Source organism: Sus scrofa, chromosome 4 (genome assembly GCF_054392235.1).
Source record: "Sus scrofa isolate SSC_HxYL_T2T_F1_AM1 chromosome 4, Sscrofa_HxYL_maternal_Yorkshire_Landrace_v2.0, whole genome shotgun sequence".
NCBI lineage: Eukaryota > Metazoa > Chordata > Mammalia > Artiodactyla > Suidae > Sus > Sus scrofa.
This window is the reverse complement of record NC_139386.1, coordinates 52862404-52882822: the sequence shown is the minus strand read 5'-3', so window position 1 is coordinate 52882822 and position 20419 is coordinate 52862404. Positions and strand designations below refer to the sequence as shown.

Below are 20419 nucleotides of genomic sequence, written 5' to 3'. Positions count from 1 at the left end.
TAGATAAGTCAGTATGTTGGTTTAATATAAAGTGACTATTTACCTATTTGCAAATAAATATCACTGTTTTTAATTCCAATAAAATGAATTAGAGATATAATAAATGATACTATGTAATACTTTATTATAAAAGTGAAAATAGGTAGTTTTATCATGACAAGTATAATACATGTCTTAAAAGAATTTTGTCATATTAAATTTGGCAATTTCTAATTTTCATGATGTAAATGCTGTTCACATCTCTTTGGTGGAGAGCTGACATAGTTTTAACAATCAAAATTATAAAATGATTTTTTAACAGTGCTTGATTGAAAAACACATTTATCAGGCCTGTAAGAAACATTTAGGTTCAGTTTGCCAAATTTAGCAAATAAAAATATTGGGCTCAGTTAAATGTGCATTTCAGATAAATAACAATTAAATTTTAGTCTAAGTATACACCGTGCAATATTTGGGACATACACTAAAGAATTATCTGTTGCTTATCTGAAATTCAAATTTGACTGGGTGACATATTTTATATAGCAAATCTAAGAGTATAAATAGGTACAATTAAGTAGTATACACACACATACACATATATATGGCAAAGTTTCATCTGGGTTATTTAGATGTCAAACTTCAGACTTCATTAGTGTCAAAGAAAGAAATAGAATCAGAATTACAGGAGAATAGGAAGGGAGAAGAAAGAAAGATTAGGAGGGAGGAAAGAAGGAAGAGAGGAAGGTGTGAGAAAGTAAAAGCAAAGGAAAAAGAAACTAAAGTCTCTGGCTCTGTAAAAGTGACCTCTGAACATCCAGAAGCCAAAGGTGACTAAGCATAACATAAGAAAAAGGGTTATGTTTAATGCTTCAGAAATTAGTATACCTCCTACCAGCTGAAAAGTGACACATATTGGCAGGCAACTGCACAAAAACTGAGAGAATATATGGGAGGAGATTGGACCTAGCATAATGGCTGCTTTAGAAAAGAAGAATGGTAAATCTTTGCTGAAAGAATGAACAAATGATATTTATATAAACCAATCCAATTTAGGTAAGAACTAGAATATTTGTTTTATGCTCTGAATTTTATCATAGTTCAGTTGTCTCAAATTGGACTCATGTATCCTATATTCCTTTCTTTCTATCAGTTAATAAAACTACTTCCTGTTTTGTTTTGTTTTTTTCCTTTTTAGGGCTACACCTGCAGCACATGGAGGTTCCCAGGCTAGGTATCAAATTGGAGCTACAGCTGCAGCCTATGCCACAGCTACTGCAATGCAGGATCTAAGCCTCATCTGTGACCTATACCGCAGCTAACAACAATGTATGATCCCTGTCCCACTGAGTGAGTCTAGGGATCCAACCCACACCCTCATTGATATTAGTCGGATTTGTTTCTACTGTGCCACGACAGGAACCCCACCTCCTGCTTTTTAATTTAATAATAAGTTGAGTTAGTGTAAAAATAAGAGATCGCAAAATTAGGTGGCAAGGCGACAGGGGAGGAGTAGGATGTGAAGCACACTTTCTCCAACAAAAACATCAAAAATACATCTACATATGCAGTGATTCTCACAGAACATCTACTGAATGCTGTCAGAAGAACACAGACTTCCAAAAAGGAAAGAAAATCTCCATGTAACTGGGTAGGACAAAAGGAAGGAGAGATAGTGAGAGAAAAGAATCAAATGACCAGTGCCCCTGGGAGAAGTCCATGAAAGAGGAAAGGTTTTTGACCTTCAGGAAGTCCCGTTACTGACAGAGAGACTGGCCAGGACAAAGGTGCAAATCAAGCCTCAGTAAATTTTAGAAAATTGGAATCATAACGAACATTTTTTCAAGCCACAATTCTATGAGACTAGAAATCAACCACAAGGAAAAAACTGAAAGAACCAGAAACAAGTGGAGGCTAAACAATATGTTATTAAACAACCAACGGATCACTGAATAAACAAACAAACAAAAAATACCTAGAGATAAATGTCAATGAAGACATAATGATCCCAAACCTGTGGGATGCAGCAAAAGCAGTTCTAAGAGGGAAGTTTACAGCAATACAATCTCACCTTAGGAAACAAGAAAAGTCCCAAGTAAACAACTTATTCTTACATCTACAGCAACTATAGAAAGAAGAATAAATAAAACCCAAACCCTTTACTTGGAAAGAAATCATAAAGATACAAGCAGAAATAAATGAGATAGGGACAAAGAAAACAATAGAAAAGATCAACTAAATTAAAAAAAAAAAAAAAACTTCAGCTAGACTCATCAAGAAAAAAAGGGCAAGGGCTCAAATCAATAAAATTAGAAATGAAAAAGTTCTAGTGGACATCAGTTATAGTGGACATCAAAGAAATACAAAGGATCATAAGAGACTACTACAAATAGCTCTATGCCAATAAAACAGACAACCTAGAAGAAAAGGACAAATTCTTCAAAATGTACAGCCATCCAAGACTGAACTAAGAAGAAATAGAAAATATGAATAGACCTATCACAAGTTTTGATATTGAAACTATGATTTAAAAAAAAAATCCAGGAGTTCCCATAGTGGCAGAGCAGGAACAAATCCAACTGGGAACCATGAGGTTGCGGGTGTGATCCCTGGCCTCCCTCAGTGGGTTAAGGATCTGGCATTGCCGTGAGCTGTGGTGTAGGTTGCAGATGCAGCTCCCATCTGGCTTTGCTGTGGCTGTGGCGTGGGCCAGCAGCAACAGCTCTGATTTGACCCCTAGCCTTGGAACCTCCAAATGCCATGGGTGCAGCCCTCAAAAAGACAAAAAAAATAAAAAATAAAAAATAATCCAAATTGAAAAGAAATTAAACTCTAATTTTTTGCAGATGACATAATGCTATACATTGAAAATCCTAAAAATACTATCAGAAAACTGCTAGAACTCATCAATCAATTCAGTAAAGTTGCAGACTACAAATTAATATACAAAATCTCTTGAATTCCTACATATTATCAACTAAAGGTCAGAAATAGAAATTAAGGAAACAGTCTGATTTACCATCACATAAAAGAGAATAAAATACCTAGGAATATGTCTACCTAAAGAGACATAGACCTGTATTCTGTAAATCATAAGACACCACTGAAAGAAATCAAAGATGACACAAACAGAAACAAATACCATGCTCTTGGATTGGAAAAGTGAACATTGTCAAAATGACTATATTACTCAAGGCAATCTACATATTCAGTGCAATCCCTTTACAAACTTTTTGTTCACAGAACTTGAACAAACATTTTATAATTTGTATGGAAACACAAAAGACCGTGAATAGGGAAGGCAATCTTGAGGAAAATACAGAGCTGGAGGATTCAGGCTCCCTGACTTTAGACTTTACCACAAAGCTGAAATATCAAAACAGAATGGTACTGGCACAAAAACAGAAATATAGGTCGTGGAACAGGATACAAAACCCAGAAATAAACCCAATCACCTATCTATGGTAAGTTAATCTACAAAAAAGAAGGCAAGAAAATACAATGGAAAAAAATTTAGCCTCTTCAATAAGTGTGCTGGGAAAACTGGACAGCTACAAGTAAAACATTGAAATTAGAATTCTCTTACATCATGCACAATGATAAACTCAAAGTGGATTAAAGACCTAAATGTAAGGTTGGATACTATACAATTCTTAGAGGAAATATATATCTAGAACACTCTGACATAAATTGAAACAATATCTTTTTGGATTCACTTCCAGAGTAATGAAAATAAAAACAAAAATAAACAAATGGGAACTAACTAAACTTAAAAGCTTTTGAACAGCAAAGGAAATCATTAAAAAAAAGAAAGAAAGAAAAGAAAAGACAATCCAGAGAATGGGATAAAATCTTTAAAAACAGTGACTAACAAGGGATTCATCTCCAAAATATACAAACATCTCATATAGCTCTATATAAAAAAAAACTCAATAAAAAATGATCAGATGTAAATAAACATTTCTATGAAGAAGACATACAAATGGGCAAAAAACATGAAACTATTCACCATCACTAATTATTAGAGAAATGCAAATTGAAACTGCAGTGAGATATCACCTCACACCAGTAAGAGGGGCCATCATTCTAAAGTCTACAAACAATAATGCTGGCGAGGGTGTGGAGAAAAGGGAACTCTCCAGCACTGTTGGTGGGAATGTAGGTTGGTGCAATCACTGTGGAGAGCAGTGTGACAGTTCCTTACAAAACTAAATATAAAACTACAGTATGATCCATAAATCCCACTCCTGGCATATACCTAGAGAAAGTCATAATTCAAAAGGATACATCACCCCAATGTTCATTGCAGCAGTATTTACACTAGCCAAGACATGGAAGCAACTAAATGTCCATCGATGGAGGATTGGATAAAGAAGATATGGGACATATACGCAAAGAAATATTACTCAACTATAAAAGAAAACAAAATATGGTATTTTTCTTTCTTTTTATGACTTACTTCACTTAGTATAAGAGTCTCTAGTTCCATCCATGTTGCTGCAAACGGCATTTTGTTCTATCACTGAGTAGTATTCCATTGTGTATATATATATATATATATATATATATATATATATATATATAGCACATCTTCCTAATCCAATCATTTGGGAAGGGAGTGGAATGGATTGGGAGCTTTGGGTTAATAGACAAAAACTATTGCTTTTGGAATGGATTAGCAATGAGATCCTGCTGTGTAGCACTGGGAAATATGTCTAGTCACTTATGATGGAGCATGATAATGAGAGAGAAAAGAATGTAAACATGTATGTATAACTGGGTCACCATGCTGTACAGTAGAAAAAAAAATTTGTATTGGGGGAATAAGAATAAAAAAATTTAAAAAAAAGAAATAAAAAAATAAAAATAATGCCATTTGCAGCAACATGTATGGACCTGAGATTAACATACTAAGTGAAGTAAGTCAGAGAAAGATGAATGTCATATGAGATGATGTGTGGAATCTAATAAAAATATATAACTTATTCTCTAAGGAGAAACAAACTTGAAGATTGTTAAACCAAATTTATAGTTACAAAGGGAGAAACACTGAGGGAGGGGTAGTTTGGGAGGTTGGGATTGGCATATTCACACTACTGTACAGAGAAACATTTGATAGCAAGGACCCACTGCATAGTCTAGGGAAATCTGTTCAATGTTCTGTGATAGACTATATGGGTAAAGAATCTGAAAAAGAATGGATATATATGTATGTGTATGGCTGATTCACTTTGCTGTATATATGAAACTAATGCAACACTGTAAGTAACCTGTACTCCAAAAATTTATTTTTTAAAAAGTATTAAGTGAAGGAATGAATAAAAAAGAAATCACTATTTCTATCAAATAATTAAATTCATTGGAAATTCCTAGGCACAGGCATGTAATTATATACTTTATTTCCTTTGGTTTTGATTTTGGAAGCCTGTTGACTCTTTTTTAATCAGTTCCCCTAGAATGTATTATATCTGATTAATCTAGAAAAATTCAGGAGTATCATTATTCCAAAAAATTTATTTTGGTCATATCTTTGAATATTTTCATTAATTTGTTTTGTTCTCTATTCCAAAATATGTGCATGATGGATCTTCTTTTTTTTAAATATATATAACACTTTTCCTTTAATCATTCTAAACCCTTTGTTGCATTCCACTTTATTTTCTTTAATTTTTTTTCTACTTTTCAAGTCTTTTATTTAAACCATTATGTTATTTTTCTCTTTTTAATTGCTTCTAACATGTTTATAATAGTCGTTTTAATTTTAATTAAATAGGCAAATAATAATTTAAGCTATTAATTCCTAAATAATCCATGAAACATAGTTGTGTGGATCCTCAGAAATTCATCTAGGTTTCCTGTATTTTAAAACTATTTTCATACTTATTACCAGTTAAAATGTTTAGTGTCTCAATATTCTGGATTGTTACATCAAGTAGAAAACGTCAATGAAATGTACAAGTTTTTACTACATAAAAATCTTAATATCAAAGAAAAAATACAAATGTGTTCCATAAACTTTCTGAGCATCAGCAACTGCCTTCTTTTAATGACAACGAGATACATCAAACAGGAACTTGTCAGCTTCTCTTGACCCTGTCCAGCTCACGTACAATCTCTCATGAATTATTTTCATCCTTTCTTTTTCAAGAAACATTTTAGCACTGTTTCTGAGAACACATAATTGCACAACAACTATGACATTACAAGTTAATCTGGGGAGTGGAAACAAGTATTTGAACTTCATTGAAATATATACACAACAATAATAAGCACTTAGTGAGTAAAGATTTTGCACTGGACATATGGGATCATAGTAAATAAACCATAATTATCATCACCACAGAGTTGTGAAGCACATTGAAAGAGATAAGAGATATCCAGGAAGAGAAATTTCCTTAATTTTTATTTAGTAGTGGTGTGACTTAGAGCATAGGAAAACAAGATTTGATATCAGATAAATGACAAAGTCATCTGGTTCCTTCATTTACTTGCTAATATATGTCAAGATGTCTGTCTGCAGAACTGCTCAAAAAAGCTAGCTTATTGGGACTTTGTATTAATACAGTCCCTCGTAAGAACTAAATAGTCAAAGTCTCTTCCCCCTTTCTTTGTATGGGAAGTTGCAATGATCAATTAGAACACTAACTGTCACCATGCCGTGTCTCAAGGGCACTCACATTAGAAGATTATGTTCTCTTTTCCAATGTTTCTTCAGTCCAAAAGCCAAGATATCTTGGATAATGTCTTTTGTCATGACCCTGGACTCCTTGTTACCTTAACTCCTGATGTTTGCAATGTTATTTATAGATAGTAAGCACAATAGATTGATGAGAAGGTAGATATAACATCAACCTAATTTGTCTACACTTTTCTTAATTCAAAAAAAATCTCATTTCATGCCTAGAAAATTTATTCCAGATAGTTTAAGTGAATTGCTCAGGGTTAAACCAGCTGCTCTCTTGATTCTTATTTAATTACTTTTTGCATTAAATCTTTTGTATGCTACATTTGGAAACTATAAATTAAAATATATGGGGATATAGAATACATAAATATATATAAAGAGACTACTCTTGTTAATTCTTCAACCATCACGGATTTTTCTCTCTCTTGCTTTTTCTGGATTGAAATATTTCTTCAGGTTAAAGATAGAAGTAAAATGTAATTTGGCTTAAATGAAAATCATCTGTGAACATACAACTATTTCTATCCATCTTCACTTTTCTCTTGCTCTGAATGTAGCTTTAAAAATCCCAAATCTTCTTTTTATTACTGTATCAGAGTTTGTTAAATGTAAACACATAGTGAACTTATTTAGCTTTATTATAGAGGAAGGTTATTCATTTTTATGCTATATTTTTAAAAAATTTCCTTATTATATGTTTGAATACTGAATTATATGTTTGAATACTGAAAGCACCATGTAAAAATAATTATATATTTAAAAAATATTTGTTATTAATTAAATCTCTATGGTAAGTCAGAATCCACAATCCAAATTGTGTAAATAATTGTAGTTTTAGTTAACAAGAAGTAAATTACTATAAAGCACAAAAAAATCAAAAAAATCACCTTTCCATTCCTTCCAAAATAGTGTTTCAATGTATAGCTTTTGTGAAGCAACTCTTAACATGGATGCCATTAAGTCACCACTACAATTAAACATAAACACTTGTCACCAAATGCAATAATTGTTAGCTTTCTTATCTAAAGCCTATTATTTTTTCAGACTAGAATTTAAGGCCCTCTGAGCATCAGCAACTGCCTCCTTCTTTCAGTGTCAACAAGATATATCAAACAGGATCTTACCAAATTTTCTTCACTCTGTTCAGCTTATATATAGTCCCTCATGAATTGTTTTCATCCTTTCTTGTTCAACAAATATTTTAGCACTATTTAGCTTGCTGTGTAACTGTATTAGTAACTAATCTTGGGAATGGAAACAAACATTTGAATTTCAGTAAAATATATACACATTGGGGTTAATTGCATATTAATAAAAGAATTATGAGACAATCACCCACTCACTTTATAGATCTTCCTTGATTATGATGGGGTTACTTCCATAAACTCATCATAAGATGAAAATATCATAATGAAGTACACTTAATACATTTAACCTACCAACATCATAATTTAGCCAAGCCTAATTTAAATATGCTCAGAACATGCACATTAGCCTACTGATGGGCAAAATCACCTAATGGAAGGCCTATTTCATAAAAGAGTTGACTGTCTCATGTAATTTATAGAATTATTGAATTAGCACTATAATTGAAAAACATAATCATTGTAAATGTATCAGTTGTTTATCCTTGTGACCATGTGGCAGACTAGAACTGTGGCTTGCTACCACCACCCAGCATCATGAGAATATTGTACTGCATATTGTTAGCGTGAGAAAATATCAAAATTCAAAATTCAGGATGGGATTAAGATGGCAGAATAGAAGGACTGGAGCTCAATTTCTCTCCTAAAAACAACAAAATTTACAACCAAATGCTGAGGAGGCCATATAAAGTGGTAGGAGGAGCGATTACGTGATATAAGCAACTCCATAACTCCCAGGTGGAAAGCCCCACAGACTGGAAAGTAACTATCACAGAGAATCACCTATAGGAGTGAGAGTTCTGAGCCCCACATCAAACGCCCACACATGGGGATCAGCACTGGGAGAAAGAGTGCATAGAGCATCTGGCATTGAAGGCAGATGAGCTTCTGCACAGGAGCTCCATGGGACTGGGGGAAACAGAGACCTCATTCTTAGAAGGTGCACAGAGACTTTCACATGCACTGGGTCACAAGGCAAAGCAGGGATTCTGTGGCAATCTGGGTTGGCGCTGGCTGTGGTTAATGGAGGACCACATTGAGGAGTCACTCCTGGGAAAGCAGGGGTGAATGTGGCTTGTGGGGGGAGAAGGACATTAGAAGTAAAGCTATTGGGAATCTTCATCAGTGTGCCTTTTTTCTGGAGGTAGCCATTTTGGGAAAATCTGGCCCCACCCATCAGCACTGAGAAGCCTCAAGCCACACAACAATCCAAATGGGATCATGGCCTCACCCATCAGCAAACAGGCTGCCTAAAGCACCCCCAGGCACAGAGACATCCTTAATAACACCCAGAGATAAAGCCCCACCCACCCAGATAGATAGGAATCTGCTCCACCTACCATTGGGCAGGCATCAGTCCCTCCCATCAGGAAGCCTACAGCAAGCCCCCATACATATTTCAGCCACAAGGGGGGCAGATGTCAGAAGTAAGAGAGACTACAACTCTATCATCTGTAAAAAGGTCACCACACCAAAAACCTATAAAAATGAAAAGACAGAGAACTATAACTCAGATGAGGGAGAAAGAAAAAAACCCCAGAAAAACAGCTAAGTGATCAGGAGATTCTCAGCCTCCAGGAAAAAGACTTTAGACTGTTGATGCTGAAGATGATTCAAGACATTGGGAATAAACTGGAGGCAAAGATGGATAACTTACAAGAAACACGGAGCAAAGAGATACAAGATATAAAACTTAAACAAGAAGAGATGCAAAATACAATAACTGAAATAAAAAATTCACTAGAAGCAGCCAACAGCAGAATACATGAGGCAGAAGAATGAATAAGCGAGGTGGAGGACAGATTAGTGGAAATTACGGATGCAGAACAGAAAAGAGAAAAAAGGTTGAAAACAAATGAAGAGAGTCTCAGAGAACTCTGGGACAACATTAAATGCACCAACGTGCATATAAGAGTGCCAGAAGGAGAAGAGAGAGAAGGGGACAGAAAAAATATTCCAAGAGATAATAGCTGAAAATTTCCCTAACATGAGAAAGGAACCACTCACTCAAATCCAGGAAGCACAATGTGTACCATATAAAATAAACCCAAGGAGGAATACACTGAGACACATATTAATCAAACTGACCACAATTAAAGATAAAGAGAAAATCTTGAAAGCTGCAAGGGAAAAGAAACAAGGAACATACAAGGGAACCCTGATAAGATTATTGGCAGATTTTTTCAGCAGAAACTCTGCAGGCCAGAGGGGAGTGGCATGATATACTTAACGTGATGAAAGGAAAAAAACCTCTAGCCATGATTACTTTACCCATTGAGGCTCTCATTCAGATTTGAAGGAGAAATCAAAACCTTCACAGATAAGCAAAAGATAAGAGAATTCAGCAACACTAAACCAGCTTTACAACAAATATTAAAGGAACTTCTCTAGACAGCAAAGAAAAGGCCTCAACCAGAAACAAAAATTCCACAAATGACAAGGCTCACCAGTAAAGGTATATATACAGTAAAGATATGAAATCATCCAGTCACAATTATACCACCAAAATCAGAAATCATGAGAAGAGGTGGGTACAAATGTAGGACACTGGAGATGAACTTGCAATTAAGAGAACCACAACTTAAAACAATCTCATATACATATAGACTCATATCAAAACTTCAGAATAACTGCAAACCAAAAATCTAAAATTGATACACAAAAAAATAAGAATAATCAATTCAAATACAACACTAAAGATAGTCATCAAACCAGAATAGGAGAGAACAAGAGAAGAAGGGAACAAAAAAATAGCAACAAAAATAAATCCAAAGCAATTAATAAAATGGCAATAAGAATATGCCTATCAATAATTACTTTAAATGTTAATGGACTAAATGCCCCAACCGAAAAACATAGACTCACTGAATGGGTACAAAAATAAGACCCATTTATATGATATCTTCAAGAGACCAACTACACTTCTAGGGACACATAAAAATTGAAAGTGAGAGGATATAAGAAAATATTCCATGCAAACGGGAATCAAAAGAAAGCTGGGGTAGCAATACTCATATCAGAAAATTAGACCTTAAAATGAAGAATATTTTCAGAGATAAGGAATTGACACTACATAATGATCGAAGGATCAATCCAAGAAGAAGATATAACAATTTTAAATATCTACACACCCAACATAGGTTCATCACAATATATAAAGCAACTGTTAACACCCTTAAAAGGAGAAATCCACAATAATACAATAATAGTGGGGGATTTTAACACCCCATTTACAGCAGTGGACAGATCATCCAGACAGAAATCAAGAAGGAAACACAGGCCCTGAATGAAGCATTAGACCAGATGGACTTTATAGACATTTATATGACATTCAATCCAAAAGCAACAGAATACACATTCTCAAGTGCACATGGAACATTCTCTAAGATTGATCACATCCTGGGCTACAAGTCCAACCTCGATAACTTTAAGCAAATTGAAATCATATCAAGCATCTTTTCCTACCACAACACAATATGACTGTAAATCAACAAGAGAAACAATGCAGAAAATACAAACACATGGAGACCAAGCAACATGCTATTGAACAACCAATGGATCACTGAAGAAATCAAAGGGGAAATTAAAAATACCTAGAAGCAAATGACAATGAAGGTATGACACTCCAAAACCTATGGGATGCAGCAAAAGCCTTTCTGAGAGGAAAGTTTAGAGCAATACAAGCCCACCTCAGGAAACAAGACAAAGCTCGAATAAACAAGCTAACTTTACATCTAAAGCAGCTCGAGAGAGAAGAACAGACAAGACCTAAAGTTAGTAGAAGGAAAGAAATCATAAAGATCAGAGCAGAAATCAATGAAATAGAAACAAAGAAAACCATAGAAAGATCAAAGAAACAAAAAGCTGGTTCTTTGAAAAGATCAACAAAACTGATAAACGCTTAGCCAGACTCATCAAGAAAAATAGAGAGAGGCCTCAAATCAATAAAATTGGAAATGAAAATGGAGAAATAGCAACAGACATCACAGAAATACAAAAGATCATAGGAGACTACTATATACAACTATATGCCAATAAAATGGAAAACCTAGAAGAAATGGACAAATTCTTAGAAAAGTACAATCTTCCAAGACTAAACCAAGATGAAATAGAAAAGATGAATGGACCCATCACAAGAACTGAAATTGAAACTGTGATTAAAAAACTTCCAACAAACTATATCCAGGACCAGATGTCTTCACAGAAGAATTCTATCAAACATTCAGAGAAGAGCTAACATCTATCCTTCTGAAACTATTCCAAAAAACTGCAGAGGAAGAGACACTCCCAAACTCATTCTATGAGGCCACCATCACCCTGATAACAATACCAGACAAAGATATCACAAAAAAAAAAAAAAAAAGAAAACTGCAGACCAATTTCACTGATGACCCATAGAGGAAAAAGTCCTAAAAGAAATACTAGCAAACTGAATCCAACACTACATTAAAAGGATTGTACATTATGATCAAGTGGGATTTACCCCAGGAATGCAAGTGTTCTTCAATATCCAAAAATCAAACACTGTGATACACTACATTAACAAACTGAAGAATAAAAACCATATGATCCTCTCAATAGATGTGGAAAAAGCCTTTGACAAAATCCAACACCCATTTCTGATAAAAACCCTTCAGAAAGTGGGCATAGCAGGAACCTACCTCAACGTTATAAAGGCCATATATGACAAACCCACAGCGAACATCATTCTCAATTGTGAAAGCTGAAGGAACTCCTGCTGAAATCAGGAACAAGACAAGGATGCCCACTCTTGCCACTACTCTTCAACATAGTTCTGGAAGTCCTAGCCACAGCAATCAGAGAAGTAAAAGAAATAAAAGGAATCCAAATTGGAAATATTTTAAAGTTTGTTTGGAAGCACAAAAGAGCCAGAATAGCCAAAGACATCCTGAAAAAGAAAAATGGAGCTGGAGGAATCAGGCTCCCTGACTTCAGACTATATTACAAAGCAGCAGTCATCAAATCCATATGGTACTGGCATAAAGACAGACATATAGATCAGTGGAACAGGATAGAAAGCCCAGAATTAAACCCACACACCTACAGTCAACTACTCTATGACAAAGGAGGGAATAATATACAATGGATAAAAGACAGCTTGATCAATAAGTGCTGCTGGGAAAACTGGACAGCCACATGGAAAAGAGTGAAATTAGAATACTTCCTGACACCATACACAAAAATAAACTCCAAATGGATTAAAGACCTAGATATAAGACCAGATACTATAAAACTCTTAGAAGAAAACAGGCCAAACACTCTCTGACATAAACGACAGCAACATCTTCTCAGATCCACTTCTTAGAGTAATGACAATTAAAACAAAAATAAACAAATGGGACTTAATTAAACTTAAAAGTTTCTGCATGGCAAAGGAAACCCTAGACAAACCAAAATATAATCCACAGAATGGGAGAAAATATTTGCCAATGAGTTGACTGACCATGGATTAATATCCAAAATTTATAAATACCTCCTATCACTCAATACAAAAAAACAAACAACACCATCATAAAATGGGCAGAAGATCTAAACAGTTTTCCATAGAAGATGTAGGGATGGCCAAAAAACCCATGAAAAGATGTTTAACATCACTCATTATTAGAGAAATGCAAATCAAAATCACTATGAGGTACCAACTCACACTGGCCAGCATGGCCATCATCAAAATGTCTACAAACAATAAGTGCTAGAGAGGGTGTGGAGAAAAGGGAACCCTATTACACTGTTGTTGGGAATGTAAATTGGTGCAACCACTGTGGAAAACAGTATGGAGATTCCTCAGCAAGCTAAAAATACCATTTGATCTAGCATTCCAACTCCTGGTCATCTATCCAGAGAAAACCATGACTCAAAAAGACACATGTGTAGTTCCTGTCATGGCTCAGTAGCTAACGAATCTGACTAGGAACGATGAGGTTGCAGGTTCAATCCCTGGCCTTGCTCAGTGGGTTAAGGATCCGGAGTTGCTGTGAACTGTGGTGTAGGTTGCAGACGCGGCTCGGATCCTGCATTGCTGTGGCTCTGGATCTGGCTAGCAGCTATAGCTCCGATTGGACCCCTAGACTGGGAACCTCCATATGCCGTGGGTGCAGCCCTAGAAAAGGCAAAAAGACACACACAAAAAAGAAAACAACACATGTACTGCAAGGTTCATTGCAGCACTCTTTGAAATAGCCAAGACATGAAACAGCCTAAATGTCCATCGACAGAGGAGTGGATCAAGATGAAGTGGTACATATACACAATGGAATATTACTCAGCCATTAAAAGGAATGAAATAATGGAATTTTTAGCAACATGGATGGACCTAAATATTATCATGCTAAGTGAAGTCAGTCAGACAATGAGACACCAACATCAAATGCTATCACTTACATGTGTAATCTGAAAAAAGGACACAATAAACTTCTTAGCAGAACAGATCCTGACTAACAGACTTTGAAAAAACTTATTGTTTCCAAAGGAGACAGTTTGGGTATGAAGGAATGTGCTGGAGGTGTGGGATTGAAATCCTATAAAATTTGTGTGTGATGATCATTGTACAGCCATAAATGTAATAAATTTGTTGAGTAATAAAAAATAAATAAATAATATTAAAAAAGAAAATTTAATGTACTGTTTCTAATGAATATTTACAGCTTTCTCACCATCATAGAGAAATAGCAGATAGAACCATCAGGAACTGTTTAATTCCATAGATAATAGCAAGTATTTGTTCATTGGGAAAGATATTCTTAATTCCATTCCCTCTCTAAAAGAGTTGATGTGATTTTTATCAAAATTTCGAATTTTGCTTAGTGATAATTTCACATTATTGTTACACTTAGGAGACCATTTTCAATGGATCTTTCATGTGTCTGCATGTCTCATGAGTGAGTTACTAACTGCCTTTTTTTCTGAACGCTCTTACAAAGATATTTGCATAAAGATCAGATTTAGAAAGTATAGTGTCTCCTAAGCAAAGATTAGGTATTCTTGCTGCTCAACATAATGAGACAATGATTCCTATATGAGCAAAGTGCAAACATGCTTACTTTCTGTTGTAGAATATTCAAGTTCCTGAAACCCACTCTGCTTGCAGGGGTTATCTGCCCTTCTTCATGCTTCCCTGAGAGAATTGGGATTCATGTAATATATGCAAAAAAATGCAGATACTCTTTCTACTCTTACTGTAGTGAGAAAAAAAGTCTTTGTATTTGACTCAGGAGACTTCTATCTTCTCCTACCATCCACAAAACACTATGTTTTGTGGCAGTCTAAATGATTACCTTGCAAGTTATGTAAAAATATCAGAATTTCACAGTTCTTAAAAGATGATTTGGCAATAAAGATGAGAGGCAGATAGAGATAAGGATTTGTGAAAAGAGAAGAATGAAAGCCATACATATAATTTATGGGAAATCCATGGGAATTGGTAATAAACATGTTGATAAAATTTGGTAGGCCACCAGGAAATAAATTGTTCTTAACTTTATGCCTATTAATGAGAAAAAAACAGAGTAGAGTGGTTGCATACTGACAACTGGAAATTAGGTTCAAATAAAGCTATCTGAACTATGCAATATAATAGTTAGTTTTCCCCTAGGTGGGAGTAAGAATGGAGTGAGGGGAGGATGGACGGAACGGAGAGTTTCGTACTAATATGGTGATCAGTCTCAGGTCAACACATTGTAATGACTAGTGCTAAGATTCATCCCAGAAGAAGAGGATGAGCTCTGCTTCCTTTCAGTCAACAGTTATAGAAGTGAGCATTTACTCATGAAAGGAGGAGAATTCACAAGAGATGTAGGCAAAATCCAGGAGAATCTTTAAAAATTGGTCTACTTAGTTTCAGAAAAAAGGGAAAGTACATGCAATGCTCTTTGAGGAACAGTGGAAATAAATGAGCTATCTTATAGCTTATCTCCTTTTCAGTCTATTACACTAATCTTGGATCTATTTGACAATGACATAGCAGATCTGAGGAGATTTATTTTTTATTATTTTATTTTATTTTTGTAACAGGTCCAGGATGCCTATGATTACACCTCTACACCATGGCATCTCTTCGGGTTTTGCAGTCATGCCCTCTTTGACATGGTGACCAGGTAAACTCCTTTGGTAAAGCAGCTATTGGCTTGTTCCTAGAGTACTTCTTAAAACTAAATACCTGGACCATAGAAATGTGTGACTTTCTACTTTGATATTCACATTTTGAGATGGGTCAGCCCAAACTCAACAAACAGGGTGAGAAGAGTCAACAAGCCTCCTTTGTTAAATGGAAATTTAATATCTGAGAATGTAACAGGCTAAGCCCCAGAAATATTGAAGTCTTATATCAAAAAATTGCGGCAATAATTTTTTGTTACCCCTTTTCTTCCTCTGAAAGTAAAACAGGCTTATAGGAGCCTTGAGTCACAGAAATTCCCCTGGATTCCTGGGTCTGGATCACAAACATTTTGAGTGAGCTGAAGTTTGATGGTCACTTAACTGTTGGCTAAAACTGATCGTGTCCACTGAATAATTTAGCCTTAGCACGAACTTTGTTGAACTGAAAATGGACAGATGATCTCTCAGGGGGTAGAACTCAAAAAATGTTGTCATAGTTCAGGCCTATATTCTGCTTATTAAATCTTGATACAATTTAACTGGTTTGGGGGTTTTTACCAGTGGCATAGAATTTTGGTCTGCCACACAAGTCATGGTTATTGATTTAATTTCCTGGATCACACCTGTAGATGGTCAAGGAAAGGAGCCCATTTCCTAATGAGTCCAACTAAAATCCAGCTATTGTATGAGACTACATTGTGCAGTTTGCCAACCTTGCTGCCTAAATCCATTGTTGTACTGGACATTGCTATGCATCCTCCATCATAGAGTGTGTATCACTTGGAGGAACCTAAGTTGGAGATTTTTATCAATGAAGAAAAGAAACCACCATCAAGTAGTCTGAGTAATAGGGAAGAATTTACTTAAAATTTAAAGAGTGAATTTTCTCCTGCCAAAAGCAAGGACATTTATATAAAGTCCTAATATTGCATTTATGAAAGTCATTTTGCAGAGGTTTTGCACATTGTGGAAGATGCAATTTGACTCTGTGCTCTGCAATTTACTAGCTATGTTTCCTTAAGCAAATCAAAAACTCCTAGAGATTTGGTGTCATTTTTTAAAGGAAGGAAATGGGATAGTTTTAAAATATCAAGGAAAGAACATCTGTGAAAGTGCTTTCTAACTGCAAAATATTCTACAAATATTAGTTGTTTTTCTACTATTTCTGCACATTTATGCTGTAGAAATATAAACCAAGCAAAATAAATATAGTTCACTGTCTATACATTCAAGTTAAATTAAAATTATAGAAAATAGTCCTTGAGTTTAAAACATTTAGTATACTGGTTGTAATACCATACATTAACCAATACACATGACTAAGCAGAGAATGGAAACTTGAGAGAAATATATCAGAATCTGGGAGAAAGGAAGATTAAAGAGGAAGAGAATGGAGAGGTTCCCTGGTGGCTCAGTGATTTTAGGATCAAGTGTTGTCACTACTGCAGCACAGGTTTGATCCTTGGTCTGGGAACTTCCACATGCACTGGGTACAGTTCCCCCCAAAAGAGAAAGAGAACAAAAACCAGAAGGATGAAGAGGGACAAAGAACTGTACTTTAAACCAAGACCACACTATAGTTATCTATATATTTCATTGTTTGTATTTTGAGTTATTTATTTTTAATACCAGCACTTGACATTTAATAAAATACGTGTGGTTTATTAAATAATATGGCTCTAAACACTTCAAATAATTATTGAATATACTGCTATGTCAAAAGAATCCTCTACATATTGGTTAAGAAGACTACCCATAAATTCAAAATGGATTAAAGACCTAAATATAAGACTGGATACTATAAAGGTCTTAGAGAAAAACTTAGGCAGAATACTCTCTGAAATAAACTGCAGCAATATATTTTTGGATCCATCTCCTGGAATAATGAAAATAAAAACAAAAATAAACAAGTGGGACTTAATTAAAATTAAAAATGTTTGCATAGCAAGGGAAACCATTAACAAAATGAGAAGACAACCCACACAATGGGATTGCAATGAATCAATTGACAAGTAATTAATCTCCAAAATATACAAACAACTTATTCAGCTCAATATAAAAAAAAACCCAAAACAAAAAACCCAATCAAAAAATTTCTCCAAAGAAAACATTCAGAAGGCCAAAAAACACATGAAAAGATGCTCAACATTACTAATTTTTAGAGGAATGTACATCAAAATCATGATGAGGTACTACTTTATGCCCATCAGAATGGCCATCAAAAAGTCTATGAACAATAAATGCTGGAGAGGATGAGGAGAAAAGGGAAACCTACTGCAATGTTGGTGGGACAACTACTACAACTACTACAGACAACTGTATGGAATAGTACGGAAGTTCCTCTAAAAGCTGAAAGTACCATATGATCTAGCAATCCCACTTTTGGACATCTATCCAGAGAAAACCATAATTTGAAAAGATATATGCACTAAGAGAATGGATTACAGTTAGGAACATAAAAATAATTCAGGTGCTACCTGTTGTCCAATGTCTGAAAGCTACTGTTTCAGATATTTTGTTTAGCTTATTGACCTAGCAGAACAGTTTCTGAAGCAGTTCAGAAGACTGATATACTATTTCTAAGCCAATCTCTTACAAAACTCTATACCTACATTTACAGTCCCACTGTCACTTTCCTATTTTAGGTCTCTAGCCTTTTTTTAGATTATTCACCTAAAACCATAGGCACTTCTAGGAGACTGCTCTGATGACACTTCCATCCTCATCCTTATACTGATCACCCCCACATTGGGACTAGAATAATGAACATTCAAAAGTTTTCTTGTCTTTTTCAGTTACTTCTTGGTGAGCTCTTTAAGGGCAAGGATGACAGCTTAGCATTTGGTAGGTTGTGTGCTAGTAAATCAGCTATCTTGAAAAAAATAAATAAATGAAACTCCAGCTATCTAATATATGCCCATTACCATGTTGTAAACAGTTCCACTATGGCCACTTTAAAACTATTGATGTTATATCATATGTAATAGAGACATGTGAAGATGTGCACACAATCAGCTTTCATGAGGCAGTGCAATTCAGCCTCATTTTCCTGTGACAGTACCATTCAACTTCACGTCCACAGTAGGTGTTTGATAAATGTTTCTCAAATGAAATATTATTTAATTAATTGTGTTCAAGTATAAGAACATAAGGTAAACTGTGGACAAATAACTACATGGTTAATACAGCCCACCAAAACTATCATCAACAAGATTCATTCATCTAGTTAATTAGGAATAAAATCTTAGATAGTAATATGCATGTATTAATAATTTGGTTTTAAATACTGATGCATAGAAATTAAGTAGAATCTTGCTGAGAAGCTGAAAAGTAAGTTAATTGAATTACTCTGTGATAATTATTCTGCATTGTCAGTGAGAATTGTGGGGCAGTAGGTAAGCTTTATAAAATAAATTGAATGAGCTCTAGCTCTAGCTTGTATAAAATTGCACTTTCCTTGGATATGGCATTTTTAATAACTAGGAGGCATTCAAATCACACAGCATTAGGTCTGAGAACAATAAACTCTTACCAATAAACACATAATAAAGAAGAAATGTTGGGAGATCATCTGTATTAAGAATTTAAGATAGCAAAGCTAGAAAACAGTGCTGAAAGTTCTAATTGCAAGATAATGAGGAGGTATGTGCATTGGCAAGTTATTCCCACCCACAAATTTTAGTGGTCTGATTCTCAATCTATACAGTCCCACTGCACCTCACTCACACAATGCCAAAATGTGCTAATTAGAAGACCCAACAAAAGGTAGACAAGAAGTAGATTCGAGATGGAACTCAGGAATTGGCAGTGGAGTAGTGCATTCTGTGGGGTTAGATAGGAGACAATAGTTAGGGACCTAACTCAACATCCAGTAAGGCTGACCTTGCCCACATGACCCAAAAGAGGGAATACAATCAGCAAAACTTCAAGTAAAGTTCTAAAACATTCTTTGTTTCTTCTAAGTATTTCCCTTTAGTTTCTTTTGATTTAAACTGTTTATAAAAGTAGAATATACTTCTGCCTATTTCTTATATTAGCACAGAAATGCAGAAATGTTAGGAGAAAATAAATATCTGACACACAATATTAATCATTATTAATATCATTTTAAAATATGAATGTTTTATTTTTTAAACTAATCACCAGAAGTCAGCTGTTAAGAGTTATATTGAGTATAAAGCAAACACCAGTTACAGACATGCCCACCATGGCTCTCAACAATTTGTAAAAGTGAGGTAGTATTCTGTTCTAAATCTTTATGTATGAATTAAGGTAAAATAAATAAGTTGTCATACAATTGTTTTTGGAAAACAAATCTTATGGCTTCCCTTTTATCATTACAATGTCTTAGAGAATGTTATTTTCAAATGTTTCATATTCCTATAGGAGAGAATAGCATAGATCTGATAACTTTAAACAGAGGTCATGAGAAATCTCCATGAAAATGTTAAATTTGGAATTGCCTTCCTATAAAGAGATATTTATGTGTTTTTGTTTG

At 34.7% G+C, this 20419-nt stretch overlaps 1 long non-coding RNA gene across 3 annotated transcripts in view; it reads left to right on the top strand.

Moving 5' to 3' along the window:
- LOC106510034 (uncharacterized) overlaps nucleotides 1-20419 on the top strand; it is a 62376-nt gene that overhangs the window by 11327 nt on the left and 30630 nt on the right. For 2 of the 3 annotated variants that reach the window (XR_014843027.1, XR_014843028.1), the window contains exon 3: nucleotides 15838-15920. This is a non-coding gene — a long non-coding RNA (uncharacterized LOC106510034). Of the gene's footprint in view, nucleotides 1-15837; nucleotides 18015-20419 lie in introns of those variants that run through there. The other variant, XR_014843026.1, reaches the window with a different exon arrangement.